Here is a 19447-nt window from a genome sequence, read left to right on the forward strand (position 1 = left end):
TGTCGAAATCGTTGAGATGTTTATATTTCTGGAGATCTGCGCATGTTTAGAGTCTAAAGTTCAGACTCTATTTCACTGCGCGGCGCTGCTCCAAGAAGAGAAGAGGACACCCCAATTCAGGAGGCTGCACATGGGCCTGCTCCTTTGTTAATGAGCCCGTGGTGAGGACTATGCTTCTCTGGGTGTTAGCACGCCTTGTCACACACTGGGGCTACCATCCTTGCCAGCAATAGAGAGAAGTGAGCAGGATTGTAAGCTACCTCCAGCAATTGCAGGGAAGGGTGGGGTTAAATCATTGGATTGCACTATTAAGCCCTGCCCCCTCACCATCGATCTGCAAATCACAGGCGATTTTGTATGTTTTGAGCTAATGATGAGACCATTTGGTCACGCCCACTGAGGTGCCTCCTCTCTTTGCCTCTCCTGGAGAGATGACTTTTAAAGTTGGTAAGTATGCTCCAGCAACATAGCACTCCAGCGACATAGCGCTCCTGCAATGTGTGTGCATTGCGGTAGCAAACACCACAAAGGTACAGTATACACCACTGTGTGTACCATCGGTACATGCACAAATGTAGGGCAGTATCTCCTTCTGAAATTTCTCATGTCCTCTGTGGCTGCAGATCTGCAATTTGCAACCCAGTCGTACCCACTGACACCCCCATAACACACCCATGCAACAGCCTTTTTCTGCATTGACTTGAATCCACCTCACCATCACAGCACAGAAACAGCCATAGTTTTGCGCTTCCAGTTGTAATTCCATTGACCCCCCACACCCAAAAGCAGCCTCTGTGTAAAGTCAGGGCAACACATGTGACATAGAGGTTTTTACAACAAAAGCACAAACATCAGCAGTATATTTCACTTCCATGATATTAATTTCATTAAACTGTTGTTGAAATAATAATTAACACATTGAAACATTAATATTTTAGCAACCACCATTGCCTGGTATGCAAACCGTCAGAATCGCCCACTGTGAATCTTCCAGCAGCTACCTATATCAGAAGGAGCTTCTGGTCCCTCTGCAACCTCAGCTCCGCCCTCATTGAGACCTGATCACTGTTGGCCACAGTAAGAAACTACACCACAGATGGTCTTTTGCTGTGACCCGGGCAGCATGTTGGCGTTCCACCTAACGGGCTGCACTGAGGAGGGAGCAACATCGCTTTGTGTATAGCTGGGTTCTGGTCAGCCTGGCGACCCCTCCACTCGAGAGATTCATCGGTGGACAGCTGCGACTGCTATTCTCTTGCACTGCGTATGGTATGTAATGCTGACTGGCAGGTGAGGTGACTGAGATGCAAAAACATTAAATTGAATCATGTTTGAATAGTAATTTACATCATCTGATCATTTAAAAAATCTGCAATTTTTGAGACATTTTTGAACAAAAATATTCATCAGTTAAGTGGTTAATATGCTCATAATTGCTGATAATTATTTATAGACATCAGGGGCGAAATGTAATAGGGTGCGATTTTTGGACGAGTTCCAAACTCGCCAGAAATGGCACCTTTAAAAATCGCGTTTTTTGACGCAAAATCGCATATGTAATGAGATGTGAATTAGCGGCAAAAAGTGTGATTTGCCGCGATTTCGGGCGATTTTAAGTCCTGAAAATGTGCGCATTTTCAGTCCTGAAAATGTGCGCATTTTCATATATGCGATTTTTGTAAAAAAAAAAAATTTAAAAAAAAACGGCGTGCGGTCCCCCCTCCTAATCATAACCAGCCCCGGGCTCAAAAAGCCGGTGCTGGTATCATAAAATCAAAGGAACAATCAAGTTGGGGTTCCCTGGATTTTATGAAACCAGCACCAGGCTCAAGGTCCGGCGCTGGTTCCCAAAATACGTGGGACAAAATGACCTGGGGTCCCCCGTATTTCAAGAACCAGCACCAGACCCAACCAGCCAGCAGGGTAATGCCACAGCCAGGGGACACTTATTATATAAGGTCCCGCGGCCAAAGCATTAACCCCCTGGCTGGTCAGCATGGGCAGGGGTCCTGGGGAAGTGGGGACCACCCAAAGAAGGGGTCCCCCCCCTCCAGGACTTACCAGCCCATGCTGAAAGTCCGGGGCTGTCCCCGATGCCCCTGGGCGGTGGGCATCGGGCTGATGTAAAGTGTAAAAAAAAGAATAAAAACTATTGTCTTCTGCTGTAGAACTATGAGTCCCAGCAAGCCTACCCCGCATGCTGGGACTTGGAGAACCACAAGTCCCAGCATGCGGGGCATTAAAGGGCCCGCTGGTACTTGTAGTTCCATAGTACAAGAAATAGTTAAATAAACACACACTGACACCCTGAAAAATAAAAGTTTAATACATCCACAGCCCACACACACTGATACTTACCTACCTTGAGCCCGTAGGTCGGTCCCTGGATCCTGGGTCCGGGCTCCGGGGCTCCAGGGCAGAAGAGTCCGGTTCCGGGGCCTTGGTCCTGGTTCCGGGGCTGGTCCGGGGTTCCGGGGCTCCTGGGCTGAAGAATCCGGGGTCCAGGATCTGAAGTAGTCCACAGGGGTACCTGAGGAAGGAAATCCTACTCACCTGGTCCCCGGCGACGACCCCGGCATCTTCAGCTCGGGGACCAGGTGAGTAGGATTTCCTTCATTTTGTCCCCCGTATTTTGGGAACCAGCGCCGGACCTTGAGCCTGGTGCTGGTTTTATAAAATCCAGGGAACCCCAACTTGATTGTTCCTTTGATTTTATGATACCAGCACCGGCTTTTTGAGCCCGTGGCTGGTTATGATTAGGAGGGGGGACCGCACGCCTTTTTTCTTTTTCTTTTTTGTTTTAACTATTTTTTTTTACAACAGAAGCATGCACAGATCTCAATGATCTGTGCATGTTTCTGTAAAAATCGCCAGCAAGAAGCTGGTCTATTTTTTTTTGCTCTTTTTGGTTATGTCCCATATGCGACTATAGAACTCGCATCCTATTACATATGCGAGTTCTATAGTTTACTATGGGAAAACATCTGGATGCGATTTTCAGTGTGATCTTTTAAATGTGCGAATTCATGGGAAAAAATGCGATTTTTCCCACGACTCGCACCCTATTACATGTGCGATTTTTAGAAAAATTGCGATTTTGGCCAATTTTGACCAAAAATCGCAAAAGTCTAAAAATCACACCCTATTACATTTCGCCCCAGATATTAGTGCCATAAAAAGGAACACCTACCCTCATCCGTGCGCAATACATAAACAGCTGCTGGTCACCCCATTGTGAAGTTTCAGTGAATCCCTGCCATTGGTGGCAGAGCACAGGGCAATGTTTTTCCTTGTCACAGAGCTTAGCTCCACCCACCCAAAGCCTTATTGAATAGCTTCATGCGGAGTCCCGAGTTGGAGCTGCTGCATTGATAGTCATCAATGGTGTAAACAATCAATGGTTGACCATTGATGTTTCCGTTGATGATTTCAAATGCAAACTACAGATGGCTCCAACAATAAATACCGTGAATGGTTTACCCATTGGTGACCACCTCTAAACTACAGGGAACAGGGAGTTGAGGACCATCTTCATAACCCATCGGATTTCATCTGTGGTTTGTGGGGAGAGAGCTGCTGTTGTTCCTTTTCCTGCAAGTAAAACTTAGAACGTCAGGTGCAGTCATTTATATTCTACAGAGAACACTGGGGCAGCTCGGAATGTGCAGAAGCTTTTCATGTTAATCCTGTGTTCCCGAGTCTCTCTCTCTGGGCTTTCATCTATAACACCCACCGCTTCCCAGTTGGAAGATTTAGAGGCCTATTTCTCTTGCACCTGCCATGTCATATTTGCATTAGCCAAGCAGAGGTATATTGTTCGGTCTGTGCAGAATACTATATAGTACAATGTGCAAAGTTCATATTCCATTTTCCATGCTGTACTTTCTATTGTGTGCACAATGTGGCAGCATCTTCTTACAGCGCACCTTAAAATGGTTTCTTTTCATTGAAAATATTGGTGGAAAATTATCAACAAGACGAGATTTTATAAGATGAACTACTCATTTTATTTACATGTGATATAAAATATATATATATATATACTAGGTGATTCATCGCGCCCTACGGGCACTCTTCACACCGACGTAAGGGGCTGCGCCCCCTTAATTTGTGAACGTTTGTATTGTGAGACATATGGTTAGAATTGTATGAAAGATGCCTGTATTGCAACTTGAGTTATAGGTGAAATGTGTTAAATAGAGAGCATATGATTTGGAAGGGGGTGTGTATTGTTTTGTTTAATTAATAAGCAGTTACAGAGTAAGATGTACATTGATAGTGTGGATGGTACAGTGACATTTAAGGGTGTGTGTGCAATAGTATAGTAGGGTGTTTCTGAGTCAGCGGCTCCCCACTGGCGGAGGTCACGACACAGGAAAACAGGAGGCTGGGTAGTGATAGGGGTGTGTGGGCATAAGGGGAACTAAAGAGGAGGGTGGGGGACACTGCGCAACTTCTGCCAGTGGGTGAGGGTCCAGCGTGGCAGCACAGGAGTACAGGACGGTGGCCCTGAGTCGGTGTCTCCTCCTACTGGGTGGGAGTTAGGGTGCATGAGAGCAGGAGGCTGGGCTATGAGGCATGATAGGGGTATGTGGGCAACACAGCGTCAGCGACTCTCTAGTGGTGGAAGTTACGGTTCAGGAGAGCAGGAAGCTGGGTAGTGATAGGGGTGTGTGGGCATAAGGGGGACTAAAGAGAAGGGTGGGGGACACTATGCAGCTTCTGCCAGTGGGTGAGGGTCCAGCGTGGCAGCACAGGAGTACAGGACGGTGGCCCTGAGTCGGTGTCTCCTCCTACTGGGTGGGAGTTAGGGTGCATGAGAGCCGGAGGCTGGGCTTTGAGGCATGATAGGGGTATGTGGGCAACACAGCGTCAGCGACTCCCCAGTGGTGGAAGTTACGGTTCAGGAAAGCAGGAGGCTGGGTAGTGATAGGAGTGTGTGTGCATATGGGGGACTAAAGAGGAGGGTGGGGGACACTGTGCAGCTTCTGCCAGTGGGTGAGGGTCCAGCGTGGCAGCACAGGAGTACAGGATGATGCCCCTGAGTCAGTGTCTTCTCCTACTGGGTGGGAGTTAGGGTGCATGAGAGCAGGAGGCTGGGTGGTAAAGCATTATAGGGGAATGTGGGCAACACATGGTGAGCGGGTCCCCACTGGCGGAAGTTACGGGGCAGAAGAACAGGAGGCAGGGCAGTGATAGAGGTGTGTGGGCATGAGGGGTAGTAAAGGTTTTTGGCTGTTGCTGAGTAGGGATAGGCATTGGTGCAGACGCCATCGATGGTTGGCATTGATGGCGATTTTGCACCCTGCCATCGATAGTAATAACATATTACTTGGATAACAATCGATGTTGTAGCTATCGATGGTCATCCATTATATCTGACTGAATAGGCCGTGGGTCAATCAGAACTTGGTGGCGGGACTTCCGGGTGTGGGGGGCGGAGCTATGCTCCGTGTCCCGGCACCTTAAAAAAAATTGAAACTTGATCGGTTCTCCTTTGCCATCGATGTAGGGAAACCATCTGGTCCTCCATCATTGATGGCAAAAGTATTCAACATCAGCCATAAACCATCGATGATTTGAAATCATTGATGGTTGATGGGCATCCCTAGAACTGGAGGAGGGTGGGGGACAGTATGCAGCTCCCGGCAGTGGGTGAGCATCTCCTCCCACTGGGAGGGAGTGAGGGTGCATGAGAGCAGGAGGCTGTATAATTGTGGTATGTGGGCAAGACATTGATAAAAGTTGTGGAGCTGGTGCAGAGGACCGTGGGGTCACTTCTGGCAGTGGGGGAACCTGCAGCGCATCAACCAGGGCCAGATTTCCCACCTACGGGCGACACCTGCTTGTGGCGGTACAGGATCCCCCATTGTCACGGGGGTACGTGAAATGCGGGAGCGGGGTCACGGCGGTCCGCTGGGGGGTGGAATTGCCGGAAGGGGGTCAGGGGGGTCTGCAAATTGTGGGAGGGGGGTGTGTGTGTGCTGGGATCCGCGATTAGCGGGAGGGGGTGGGGGTCCGCAAATCGTGGGAAGGGGCGCGGGGGGTGGGGCTTGAATCGTGGGAAGGGGTGTCCGCAAATTGTGGGAGGGGGGTTGTCGGGGTCAGTGAATTGCTGGAGGGGGGGTTGCGGAGGTCCATGAATCGTGGGAGGGGCGCGGGGGTGCCGCGAATCAAGGGAGGGGGGGTGGCGCGGGGGTCCGTGAATCGCGGGAGGGGCATGAATCGCGGGAGGGGGGTCATGGGGGGCTGCGAATCGCAGGAGGGGGGGGTGCCGTGAATTGCGTGAGGGGGGCGTGAATCGCGGGAGGGGGGTCCGCGAATCACAGCAGGGGGTCTGCAAATTTCGGGAGGCGGCACTGGAGGGGGGGGGGGTGAATCGCGGGGGGGTCCGCAAATCGTGGGAGGGGGGGTGCGGGTGGTGCCGAGGGGATCAGCAATTCGTGGGAGGGGGGCGCTATGGGGGGTTCCGTGAATCGAGGGCTAGAATTGCGGGAGGGGGTCGCGAATTGCGGGAGGGGGGTGCCGTGAATCGGGGGGAGGGGGCGGTGGTCCGCAAATCGCGGGAGGGGTCGCGGGGGTCCCACGAATCGCGAGAGGGGGGGTGGACTAATATCAAATGACTGCCCATGCGCACTGCTCATAGTACGTATGCGTGAGGCCGTCCTGCGATAAAATCCTACTGCTTTTTTAATCGCTGGCGGTACCCAAGTTGATTGACAGGAAGCCGGCATTTGGGGGCAATAACCGGCTGTTCCTGGGAGTGTCAGGGATCACACAGACATTGGCAAGCTTATTCAGGGAAGTCATGTGACGTCAGCTCCGGCCCCTAATTGCAGTCCTTCAATATTTTCGTAAGCTTTTTGTGGCCTTGCACAAGGCCGGATTTCACTGGTGGGATGATTGCAGGGATTTACAAATTAGCAGCTGTGCAATCAGGTCTATATAACCTCTATGTTTGAAGTCTGTAGTTTCCCATGGCAACATTCCAAAAACACATTTTGGGGCCGATTCAGACGCATTCGTGCGGGGCTGAATTCAGCCCTTTCCCCGATGTTTCGGAATCTGCGCGAGTGCGTATAAGCAAACCCCGATAGCGGACAAAAAGCCATTCGCTTCAGGAGGGGGCAGAATGGAGGTGGCAGAAGGGGCCAGTGTTTTATGGGCATTGCCCAGAAAATGGTGGGTGTTCCCCTGGAAACGCAGGGGTGTCGATGCCTGCTCAGGAGATCAGCGGCCATATGGAAAGTACAGTAAGTATTGACTTACTTTCCAGAGCAAAGGCTTCAGAAATCATTCGATGTAAGTGTACACATCCCCTCGCATGCAAATGCGGAAATTCGCGCGGCGGGTGACGTTTACCTGTTTGCTAGGCATAGCGGAGAGGCCTGAATCAGGCCCTTTGTGCAATGCAGTCTTTAGTACATACAGACATATGGACTTTTAAGTGTGCTTAAAAACGCCACACTCTACGCATCACAGGTGTAGCTCTGACATCACACCTGTTCCCCACAGCCCCACAGGACTTAGTTTGCCAGTTTTTTGTTATCCTGTATTACTAGGTAATATTGCCCCAATGCACCCCTACATTGCCGGCTTCTGGCACATAAACACTGTGGGCCAGACGCACTAAGCTTCAAAAGTGATAAAATGGAGAGTGATAAACAGCCAGCCAATCAGCTCCTGCCTGCCATGTCACAGACTGTGTTTGAAAAATGTCAGGCAGGAGCTGATTGGATGGTTGTTTATCACTCTCCATTTTATCACTTTTGAAGCTTAGTGCATCTGGCCCTGTGTGACTTTCTATTTTGCGGCACAGAGCTCCCTCTACATGGCCAGCCTAGAACACAGGAAACACCAGACTTCGTAATGGGGGAGGTACAGTATTAGGAAGGAGACAGGTAATAAAATAAAAACATTTTAATGCACCTTTGTGCAGGGAGTATAGCTTGAGGCAAGTGAGAGTGAGGTGATAAAGGTGCCAGATAACCAGGGAGCACTGTACTATGATTCCGCGGTAGTGATTTATATATGCTTAGCATGCTGCGCGATGTGACATGTTTTTTAATATACCTTTGTACTCTATTTGTTTTACGCTGAATGTGTGCATAGTATTTCCTCTGCATAATGTGTATTTTGGAACTACAACACTGGGTGGCGTACAATTAGCTTTGGTAATTTACTGCACATTGGCCCTTTTTCTAGTTGACTCGGACGGATGCGTATTTTGGACAGGAACCGAGTGTTCTTATTCCTGCCTACCATATAGATCGCTCACACCGTCCGACCGCGGTAAGATGCCGAGCAAACGGACCGCGAGTGGATGTTTCGTGTGAACACCTCCTCCATCTGTGGGAACCTCCCCCATCCTCCGATGGTCGGCGACCATCGAATGATGGACCGAGCGGTCAGGCAGCTCGGACATTTTTCCATATGAAAGCAGGGATATGGGCGGGCAGCTGGCATCCGGCTATGTCAGCTGTCCGCCCCCCCACACGTGCGTCACGGCCGCATTACCATACATACGCCCAGCGTTTTGATGGGAACGCCCATAAAATGCGGGCCGCTCGCATATGTTAATGAGCCCAAACAGCCCTTCACGCTCCTCTCCACCCCCTGCTTGGACGGTTCTGACCGATTATTTTCTGCACGGAACTCACTCCGTGTTCGGACGTGCGGCACGTTCGCACATGCGCAGATATGCCTCTGCACATACCAAACATCGGCAGTCCGACCGCACATGGAGCCGTCCGACTTAATCAGAATAAGGGCCATAACTGACTCGTCTGGGGCTGTCCTATTAGCCAGCACTTATCATGGCCCATAATGTAATATCATCTATATCTATGTCTAGTGTCCGTGAGTCTCCGAAACACTGCCATCTGCTGGCAGAGAGTGAAACTACATCTCTTTCTCACACATGTACAAACACAGAAGGTAGCTTTCGAAGATTTTTGCTTACTAGTGTATGATATTTGTTGCCTGAGTTTGTTATATACAGTATGTATCACTAACTGAGGGACCCAGCATTGCTCGGGTTTGGTGTTGCAATTAGTATTTCTTGAACTTTTGTTTTCAGCTTAACTACTCAGTGGCGCATGCAGGGGGGTTTCTGAGTACCCAGAAACCCTGTCAAGCGGATATATTAAAGGTAAACTCAATAGATTATAGAATTCCTGCATGACCTAAACTGAAAACCGTTATAAAAAGCAATGCAATCCCCTAAATTCATTGAGGCCCCTATGAGCCAGCGTATTAATACACTGTATCCACTAAGCCTCACATTGTTGTAATTTCTGGGAACGATTCCCCCTGCGAGTGGATGCAGGGACATGATCGATTATCATGTAGCGTAACATAGGGATGGTATGACGGGCCTCTAAAAAGTGCCTCGCCACTGGTGGATCGCTCAACCCTTTTTCAAATGCTTGTTTGATGGAATATCGATGGCCCGCCATCCGTTCTCTCAGGGCACGTTCTGTTTTCCCTATATAACTTAATGAACACGGACATGTAATCATGTACACAATAAATTTGGTGGTGCACATTACTCTATGTCGAATGGCAAACCTTTTACCACTAGAAGGGTGGCAAAAGGTATCACCAGTAATCAAAGCCCTGCAAGCAACACAATTCAGAAACTTAAAGCACCCTGGTCTAGCACTTAAAAATAGTTTGCTTCCACTCTGTTGCAACTTAGCAATATCTGTTTTCATGACAATGTCCCTCACACTCGAGTGTAACAGGGCATAATCATGGTATCACCAAGATTTAAAGAGGGGTACATCTGTTCCAATGGCCATAATTTTTTTAACGGTCTTATTGATACCTGTACTACTAGTACTGAAGTGGTTAACCCATGGTAACTTATTGCCACTGTCCTTCCTGTGTTGATAAACAAGAAAAGACTCCCTCGATTTGGACAGAGCTTTCTGTTTGGCTTTACATATTAGAGACTAGCTGACCCGCCCGGCGTTGCCCGGGAAAACCTTGGGTTTTTTTTATTTCCAAAATTGCTGAAAAATGTAATCTTACAGTATGCTGTGCCAAAGACCTAAGATTGTAATTTGTTGTAGATTTCACCATAATGTTAGAATGTGTTTGCATTGTTACTCAATGACGGCAATGAATTCAGGTGTGGTGGTGTTGTTTGAAACACAACGATCCTGAGTTGATAACTTGTATGTGTTGATGAATTCTACATCCACTCCTGAGATTTAGCACCTATGACATAGCCTCCAACATCTGAGGGTCAGAAATCGGTACAAAATCAGAAAGGGATGTGGCCACACCTCCATTTCTATACTTTCAATGGTACAGTTTCTAGGATGTGTAAATACAGGTGCTGAGTGCGTGGAGACCGGGGTGGGCGTTACTTACCGCGCCATAATTAATAAAAAATTCAACGTTCCCTGCCACTCCCGCTCCCCTCACCAATCCAGCCTGCAGCAGTCTCTGAGGTCTGGAGATCTGTAAAGCACATGCACCGGTCATCTCTACCAGTGGGGCAGCCCCTGAGTGTGGGAGCATGTCCGCAGGCCTGGCCACATGACGTCATAACGCGACGCAGGCTACCCGCACAACACTGCAATGCACCACTGGGAATGGGTGCAATGGGCCAAATTCTTCCCTACACCCGCCGGGCCAATCCACCGATCCAGCCATCGCAAACATCAATGGGTGCATTGATAAGGTTTGGAGTGTAAGAAGTTGAAGAATAAGACTGAGATAAAGATTTTCCATGTTAAAGTGTACAATTGACTCAATAAATCATGAAAAGATATAAGTGTACATAGAAGTACAATCAAGAAATGAAAGTAGGATTAAAAAATAAGTTCTGATTCAAACTCATAATTGTTTGGATGGGGGTGGGTTGTGAAACAAATCTATAGGTGGAGGGGGATATGGATATTGTGGGCATAATTGGTGTTTGGTACACCTACAGGGGCTACTCATTTGATGGGATTTTCACTACAGTGTCATGGTCACAGTGTCATCATAAGGGGATTCCCAATTCGGGTCCAGGTGGTCTTTTAGGAACCCTTTACAATCCCGTAGGTCTCTTCTCCTTGAGCCTACGGTCTCCCTTAATAATAGTCAATCACTGAGGGAGACCATAGGTTTTAGGAGAAGAGACCAACGGGATTGTAAAGGGGTCCAATTGGATTTCCCCCTACGGTGACACAGTAGTTAAAATTTCTCATCAACTGGGGACCCCCTGTAGGTGTACCAAACACCAATTATGCCCACAATATCCATACCCCCCTCCACTTATAGATTTGTTTGGCAACCCACCCCATCCAAACAATTATCAGTTTGAATTTGAATTTATTTTTTAAACCTACTTTTATTTCTTGGTTGTACTTCTATGTACATATATTTTTTTTCACGATTTATTGAGTAAATTGTACACTTTAACGTGGCAAACCTTCATCTCAGTATTATTCTTCAAATTCTTACACTCATAACATTCAAACGAATACATGCAGCGCTCATGCCCATCGACCAAACATTATCTATGAACCAAAAGAGTCTGGGACACCCTCAAGGCAGAGCAGTGCCTAACATACAACTGACAGGGTGAGTGCAGTGTACCCACTTTGTATTGTTCAAGGGGTGCATTGGCCAGGACAAAGATTTCTCAGTGCAACTGGCTGGGGAGCGCATTGACAGGCTGGAGGACTGGAGAGACGGATATGCGGAAAAAAGAAAAAACGGTACATTAGGTACAGTTTTTATTTGCTGGTACAGACTGTTAAATAAACGTTAATTTTTTATGTGTTCTGTGTGTTGTACTGTTTTTGTGTGTGTGATGTAGTGTATGTGGTTGTGTGTGTTGCATGTATCTGTCCAATGCGTAAGTGTGTGAGGTGTGCTATGTATATACAGTATGGCCTTTATTCAGATCTGATCGCAGTACAAATTTGTTCTCAAAATGGGCAAAACCATGTGCACTGCAGGTGGGGCAGATGTAACTTGTACAGAGAGAGTTACATTTGGGTGGGGTGTGTTGAAACTGATATCTATATTGCAGTGTAAAAATAATGCAGCCAGTATATACCCTGCACAGAAACAAAATAACTCACACAAATCTAACTCTCTCTACACATGTTACATCTGCCCCACCTGCAGTGCACATGGCTTTGCCCATTTTGAGAACAAATTTGTACTGCGATCAGATCTGAATAAGGGCCCATGTGTATGTTGTGTCTTTGTGTATATGTGCAATGTTTAAGTGTGTGTTTTGTGTATGTTGTACTGTTTTTTGGGTGTGTATCTGCCGAATGTGTAAGTTTGTGAGGTGCGCTACATATACATGTGTGTGTAGTGTAGTGTGCTGTGCCTATCCTGGCAATGTTTGTGTGTGTTTCTGTATCTGCACAATGTTTAAGTGTGTGTGTGTTTGTTGTACTGTTTTTGGGTGTGTGTTGTAGTGTATATGGGTTTGTGATGTACTGCATGTGGTGTGTTATGTGTGTGTTTTGTTGTGTGTATCTGTCCAGTGTGAAGCTCGCTACGTATATATGTGTGTGTTGTGTACTATGTGTGCGTATGTGGTGTACTGTGTGTGTGTGCACGTGTACAATGTGTACATTTGTGTGTGATGTGTGGTCTATGTATATCCTCATTTATTCCTAATTGTTTAAAGTCTCCACCATAGTTTTAGAATGTGTCATTCATACTCAATGACAGCAATGAAATCAGGTGTGGAGTTGTTCCTTCGCAACGGTTTCCCAGATCGTCGATCCTTTTTCCAGATCATCAATTAAGGCAAATTAAAACTTGGTGTTTTTTAAATTTCTAAGTGAAATTTCCCAAAAACGGCTTGGAGGTGCACACCACCGGGTACAGAGGTATCTTGTTGCAGAATTTGGTGGCTCTGAGTGCCACGGTGTGTCCGCAATGCAACGGACACGCACACACACACACACGCACACACACACGCACGCACACAGACTCTTCAACTTATTATATAGATGCACTGTACCCTCTCTCAATAAACTCCTTGAACATGATATCAATCTGCAATAGCAAGTGCATCAGTACTACAGATACGCCTAGCACGTAAAAACTGCGAGCATGGAAGACTGAATTTAGTGGACCCAGGGTGACAACTGGTAGCATGTAAGATGGTATTACGATCAGTGGGTTTGGTTAAAAACCATGTTTCCACCCGCCCCCCACTAATCGTAATTGCCACATCCAGGAAACTAACCCTTTCAGTATCAACAGTATATGTAAATTTAACTGGGCTAGAAGTCCTCTTGTGATTCTCGATGATGGTCACAAAATCATCACGTGACCCCGTCCAAATCATAAATAAATCATCGTTGTATCGTGTATAAAAAAATATATTACGCGATACATCGAGCACAGAAAAAAACATGTCCTGTTCCACATCCATCATGTGCGCGTTGGCATACAATAGGGCAAAATTACTCCCCATCGCACAACCAACACGTTGCAGATAGAAGGTTTTGTCATAAAGAAAGTAATTGTGCGTGAGCACCAATTCCAATAAAGTTAATACGAAATCAACATCAGGTCCCTGATAATTGATATTGGTATCCAACAATCTACGTACCGCTCCCAATCCAGCCTCATTGGGAATAACGGTATAGAGACTTGTAACATCGATGCTACAAAGCAAACTACCATCTGGAATCGGTCCCAATCTAATCCTCGGTTGCCCTAATGCACGGTTGCAGAAGAGCATCGATATAGGTGGAAACATTTTGAAACAAGGACCCCCGAGCTGCAATTATAGGCCTACCAGAAGGGGCCTTCAGACCCTTATGAATTTTTGGCAGGATACTGTATATAGCAACGGGACTACTAAGTCAGATACCTTCAAAGCAGGTGAAGTCCTTCTCTATGACAAAACGCGTTGGTCATGAGCATCTGCGGTCTCGACGTTGTACGTCCATCCTGAGATCCCGGTCTGTGGTCACTTGGTTGCTGGACCCTCTGCCTGGTGGAGCGGCAAACTGACACCTTACACGCTCCCGACAAGGAACCGTGATACCGCTATGGCAAGCTGTTTTATCTAAACCCCCAAGTACGTTAGCTGATTATATAGTAAAATACTTTTATGCATTTGCTGACTGGTGCGCTTTTCTCATTCTTTTCTCATATATATATATATATATATATATATATATATATATATATATATATATATATGTGTGTGTGTGTGTATAAAATATATAAATATTAAATGTTGATAGATTGAACAAACTTAGGCACTGCCAGGATCTGGGGAGCTGGAGTCTCGGAACCAGTGTCAGAGCCGAAGGAGACTGACTATAGGTGTGTTGGAATCATGAGGGTTGGATACATTTCTTATGAATGAAGGACAGTCGGCACCTTGGTGTGTGGCAGAAAGAATAGAACCAATTGTAACCTAGGAACGGAGAACAGGGAACTGTAACCAGAGCTGGGTGACTGATGCATGCTCAAGACAGGGTCCTGGAATCTAACAAGCTGGTGGCCTCTACCAGGGAACCCCATGCAAGGGGATTGGGGCTTCACAGTAACCGATGGGAAGGTCAACAAGAGAGTTACCCAGCATCAGCATTAGTATTAATGTGGGTATAGGTCTAGGAAGTTCTAGGCTGGCTGTTAGTGCTAAGATTATCAGTCTGGTGGCACAGCAGTAATTGGCCTGGAAGCAATGGCACTGAGGTATCGGACTGGAATCGATGACACATAGTTTATTGGACTGGAACCGTTGTCTCAGCAATAAATGCAGTGATACTGGCTAGATACACTGCGGAACGCAGATACAAAGCTCCCTGTGTGACTTATGGCGATGGCGGTATTAAAGGCTTAGGGAGTTTTATACCCTTATGTCAGCTGACTACCAGGCACAGGGCACAGAGAGAGGGCCCACCATTGCTGCATGAATAGCGTGAACCCAGATGCCTGACCGATACTGCACCAACAGCTGAACAGGTAAATAGCAGGGACTGATTCTGGGGTCGGGACAGGCTCATTTAATTGCCTAAGAAAGATGTCCCCTGATTTCCATTCATGATGGAGATGGTGCACCCTTCTTGGATAGATGTCAGGTGCTGAAGATTAGATATTTTGGCTTAATATAGTATCAGGGCCGGATTAAGGGGGGCTCAGTTCCCCTGCCCCCCCCCCTCTATCTAGGGCCCACTTGTGGTTGGCATGTATTTAAAAAAAAAAGTGGGGTAGTGCTATGGGAGTAGTGCTGCAGCTTCACCTGTCTGCCAATGTGACAATGATTAATTGTGCTGAGCATTGGGAGCCAAGTGTGCAATGCATTACTGGGAGTTGACTAAGTCCCATGAGGCTTTGCACAGAGGTCAGAGGTCAGAGGCTGTTATTTAATGCTCCTTTTCCGTTGTCTCATTCTGTATTCATTTGAGCTGCACAATCACGGTGTTTAGGAGATTGGTAGTAAAGGGAGAACAGCGCTCTTGATAAGGTCACGGAACATCAGATCTGTTCCCTGAAATGCTATGTCACTTGTGCTTGGCAGAGACACATTAGTGTTTTATACAACAGATCGTCCTGGTATGCTGAGCGTCCTCGCGGATTGGCTCAATTGAATGGCGACACTTAGTAGGTTGTTTATGAATCACATGCCGTAGCAGCTTACGGGGCTGATGCAACATTGACCATGAACCAGTTTTGTGAAGGAATCTTACATAATTTTTATACAGATGGAGCCGGCGTTTTCTTTGCAGGGGATGGCGACAGAATTGCCAGCTGCCATCCCCCACCAGCCGCCATCTGCTCTGCGAAAGGGGACGCGCGCGCACGCGATGCGCGCGTCCCCTTCCGACGGCGCATCCCCCGGGTCCCCGCCGGCTTGCTGGCGGTCACCCGGGGTCCCCACCGCCTCCCCGCTCCCCCCCCCCCACTGCCTCCCCTAACCCTGTCCGTCTCCCGGAAGCAGAGACAGACAGGGTTCCCGTCGCCCCGCCGCCCGGAAACTGAGACGCGCGTGTGCGTGAGACGCACGTGCGTCTCAGTCAGATGGAGCGCCGGGCTGCTGGCGGATCGCCAGCGGAGACAGTCTGGCGACTCGCCAGCAAGAGGGAGCCCGGCTCCATCTGTACATTGCATACTGCTGAGCCTGGCATTCACAAGCATGTGGGCATACTGTATCTATAATAGGTGCTGGGCACATGGAACCCAGTTCCCGGGGAGGCCACACCCCCTGCACCCACAGATGACACTTATCTGTTCATCAGTGAGTATACTAGCAGTGGCGATGCCAAGAAAGGGGGTCCCTTACAGAAGATGCACACAGACCCCCCCCCCCTCTCTTAATCTGCCTCAATCAAAGGTGCATCCACACAAAGTTTAGCGAGCTGACGGAACTGCACATTAATGATGATGGCTAGGAAACCCAGGGGCATCCTGCCCTGTAGATAGATATACTGCAGCATATGAATATCCACATTTTCCTGCCTGCACGCCAAGCGGGTGTAATGATGGGAGGCTTGTGTTCATTACTGCAGCAGCCGCACTGCTAACACATTTCCACGGATGCATAAGTCCTCAGTAAAATGTCATTTTTATTTTATAGTCTGTTTCAACTGCAAAAAAAATAAAATAAATATATATATATCTACTGTATTAACATTTTCTTATATAGCGCACACATATTCCGCAGCGCTGTACAGAGAATATTTGAACAGTCGCATCAGTCCCTGCCCCAGTGGAGCTTACAATCTATATTCTCTACCACATGTACACGCACACACAGACATTCTAAGGTTAATTTGTTGGGAGCCAATTAGCCTATAACATTAAATACATCCACTTCTATGGGGTTAAAGGAGCAGAAATAACCCCGATTTAAACTCAAAATAACTTAAAAAAAGTAAAAAAGGAATGTTTTATGAGAACAGTTTGTTAAAGGTGTACCTGTATATAGAGGATTCAAGAAGGGGTAGAAATGTTGCTTGGTAATATACAGATGGGGCAGGTCCCATCTTTGCAGGGGATGGCGATGGCGACGCCAGCCGCCATCCCCCGCCAGCGCCATATCTATAGCGAGAAGGGGACACGCGCGCACGATAGGCACGCACGTCCCCTTCCGACGGTGCTTCCAGCGCTTCTTCCGGGTCACCGCCGGCTTGTCGAAACCCCCCCCCCCCCCTACCCCTGTCCGTCTACCTGAAGCGGAGACGGACAGGGTTCCCGTCGCCCGGCCGACGGAGATTGAGATGCACGTACGCGTGAGACGCACACGCATCTCAGTGAGCCAGGCTGCTGGCGGATTGCCAGCGGTGACGTTCTGGCGATCCGCCAGCAAAGAAGAGGCCTGCCCCATCTGTACACTGATTGAAATGCATGTATTCCCCTAACCATGTGTCCATATGCATAATTGTTTATATCATCATTTATATATTTTTTGTATGTTTTTTTGTACAATTTCATTACATTTTTAAAGTAGTGTGCTTTCTCCTATTTTTATGATGTTTTAAATAGTATTTTAATTCTTATTATATATTTTTTAAAGTTGGTAATATTTACAATAGCTAAACAGCCGAGTCTAGAGACTCAGTACTCAGCAACTAGAGAAACAGGTGCTAAGCAAATCCAATGGGAAGAGTGCTACAAAAGGGAGCTTGTTCTGACGCTAGGCCAGCCCTTTGATGAAGTCCCAGCGATTAAAGGTGCAGGGGTCTGGCCTAGTGTTCTGAACAAACGAGACAACGAGTGGGGAATACCATTGCCGAGTCCGCTCTGTTGAGACTTCAACCACCTGTATTTATGCTATTGGTGCTGCGGTGAAGTCATACCGCTAGCCTTGGTGCGTGATTTTTAGCTATTTCGCAGTTTGGAGTGAAATTTCTGTTGATTAATCAGTTGCCATTTGTACTGTGGTGAAATATACGGCCCACTTTGTTAATAAAATATATATTTTTAAAGATACTGCACTATCGGAGCGCACTTCTTTTCTTTCTATAGAGAAAAAAAACGGTGGGATACAGGAGTATTTGTGAAGGGAAGACGCCGATCCATGGAGAAGGGATAGGAGGGCCAGGAGAATGTGAAATCATATTAATCTGAATATCTCTTATTGTGAAGAGCAAGTTGGGACTTTTTAGTGGACTGGTAATTGGTGATTGTAATTAGCGAATTGCACCTCCATTGTTTTGTATATATACATAAATGCAACATCTTAAAAATGTGAGTAATACCATGTTCTCATTGCCGCCCCTGCAAAAACCCGGGTTTTTCTTACCGGGTTTTTGGTGGGGCACAGAGCATCGCAACTTTTAGACCCCGTTCTCACTGCACCTTAGACCCAGGAAATTCCCGTGTCTGACCTGTTCACACTGCTTCCCCTGGTCTGCCCTGCCAACAAGTGTGTGAATATAATAGCAGCTTTGATTGGCTGTTGAAAAAGTAGCTGTGATTGGCTGTATTAGAAAGCAGCTTTTATTGGCTGGCTGAAGATGGTGTCATTAAAAGAGGCCTTTTTTTCCCAAGCACATTGCATTTTGATGATGCCACGGGCACACAGGATTTTGGCAATGTTGTAGTAAACTGTGGAGTCCTTCACTGTGCCGGTCACTTGCTTATTAATTTCCTCCTCTCCTCTCACAGCCAGCAGCTCCAACACTTCCTCATCCCTCCAGTGCGCCATCTCTGCTCTCCTCTGCACAGCATCAAAATGGACGTTACATGTCACCTGATTACATTCCCCAATCAGCTTGCTACTTCGCGTCTTGTGTGAAAAACCCGTGTCTGTGCTGCTCAGACTGACGTACACCCGTGTATTACCCAGGAAAAACCCTGCAAAAAACCCGTGTGTAATTCCCGGGGCATAACACCCGGAAATTTCACAAAGACGCGTTCACACTGAGACGCGACACGGGAAATTACTGCTCGCCGTGCCAAATACCCGGGTTTTTTAGAACGGGGTGTAAAAGGGTAGCAGTCAAGTCAAGCATTTCCAAATATAACTAAATGCAAAACAGGACGCAGATATAAGAAATATTCTGTACCCCACAACATCCAATTAGAGATCAGTGGCTCAGAGAGGAGTTTGATATTGGGCCAGTACTGTAGGTAATTTTCTCTCGTCAAAATGATTCACAAATATTTTTAGTTGAAAGGAAAATTTGTTAAAAAGGTTCTTATAACCTGGCAGCTTCGTCCACAACAGTATCAAATGGGGTTACACCAAAAAGTTAAAGGGAGCTTATTTATATATCATTTGTTGTTACTATGTATTTTTGCTTAATAGTTCAAAATAATACACTTTTATAAAATCCAAATTCTAATACTGGCCTACGCATTATGCACCTTTCAGACCGCACTTTTTACCTGTTATTTTTTTTAAATTTTAAACGGTAATTTGTGCAGTCTGAAAGGTGCTGAGTGAATTTACCGGTTCTATTGGTATATCTAAATGGTAATAAAGCAGGGTCCTACCCGTTTCAGACCAGTT

At 47.0% G+C, this 19447-nt stretch overlaps 1 long non-coding RNA gene across 1 annotated transcript in view; it reads left to right on the forward strand.

The window, feature by feature from the left end:
* The first annotated feature begins 390 nt into the window (after window positions 1–390).
* Window positions 391–19447, forward strand: part of LOC146019425 (uncharacterized) — a 45183-nt gene continuing 26126 nt past the window's right edge. Inside the window, exons 1-2 of the long non-coding RNA XR_014450538.1 lie at window positions 391–447; window positions 939–1269. This is a non-coding gene — a long non-coding RNA (uncharacterized LOC146019425). The remainder of the gene's footprint in view (window positions 448–938; window positions 1270–19447) is intronic.

Source organism: Crinia signifera, chromosome 7 (assembly GCF_055691185.1).
Source record: "Crinia signifera chromosome 7, ASM5569118v1, whole genome shotgun sequence".
NCBI lineage: Eukaryota > Metazoa > Chordata > Amphibia > Anura > Myobatrachidae > Crinia > Crinia signifera.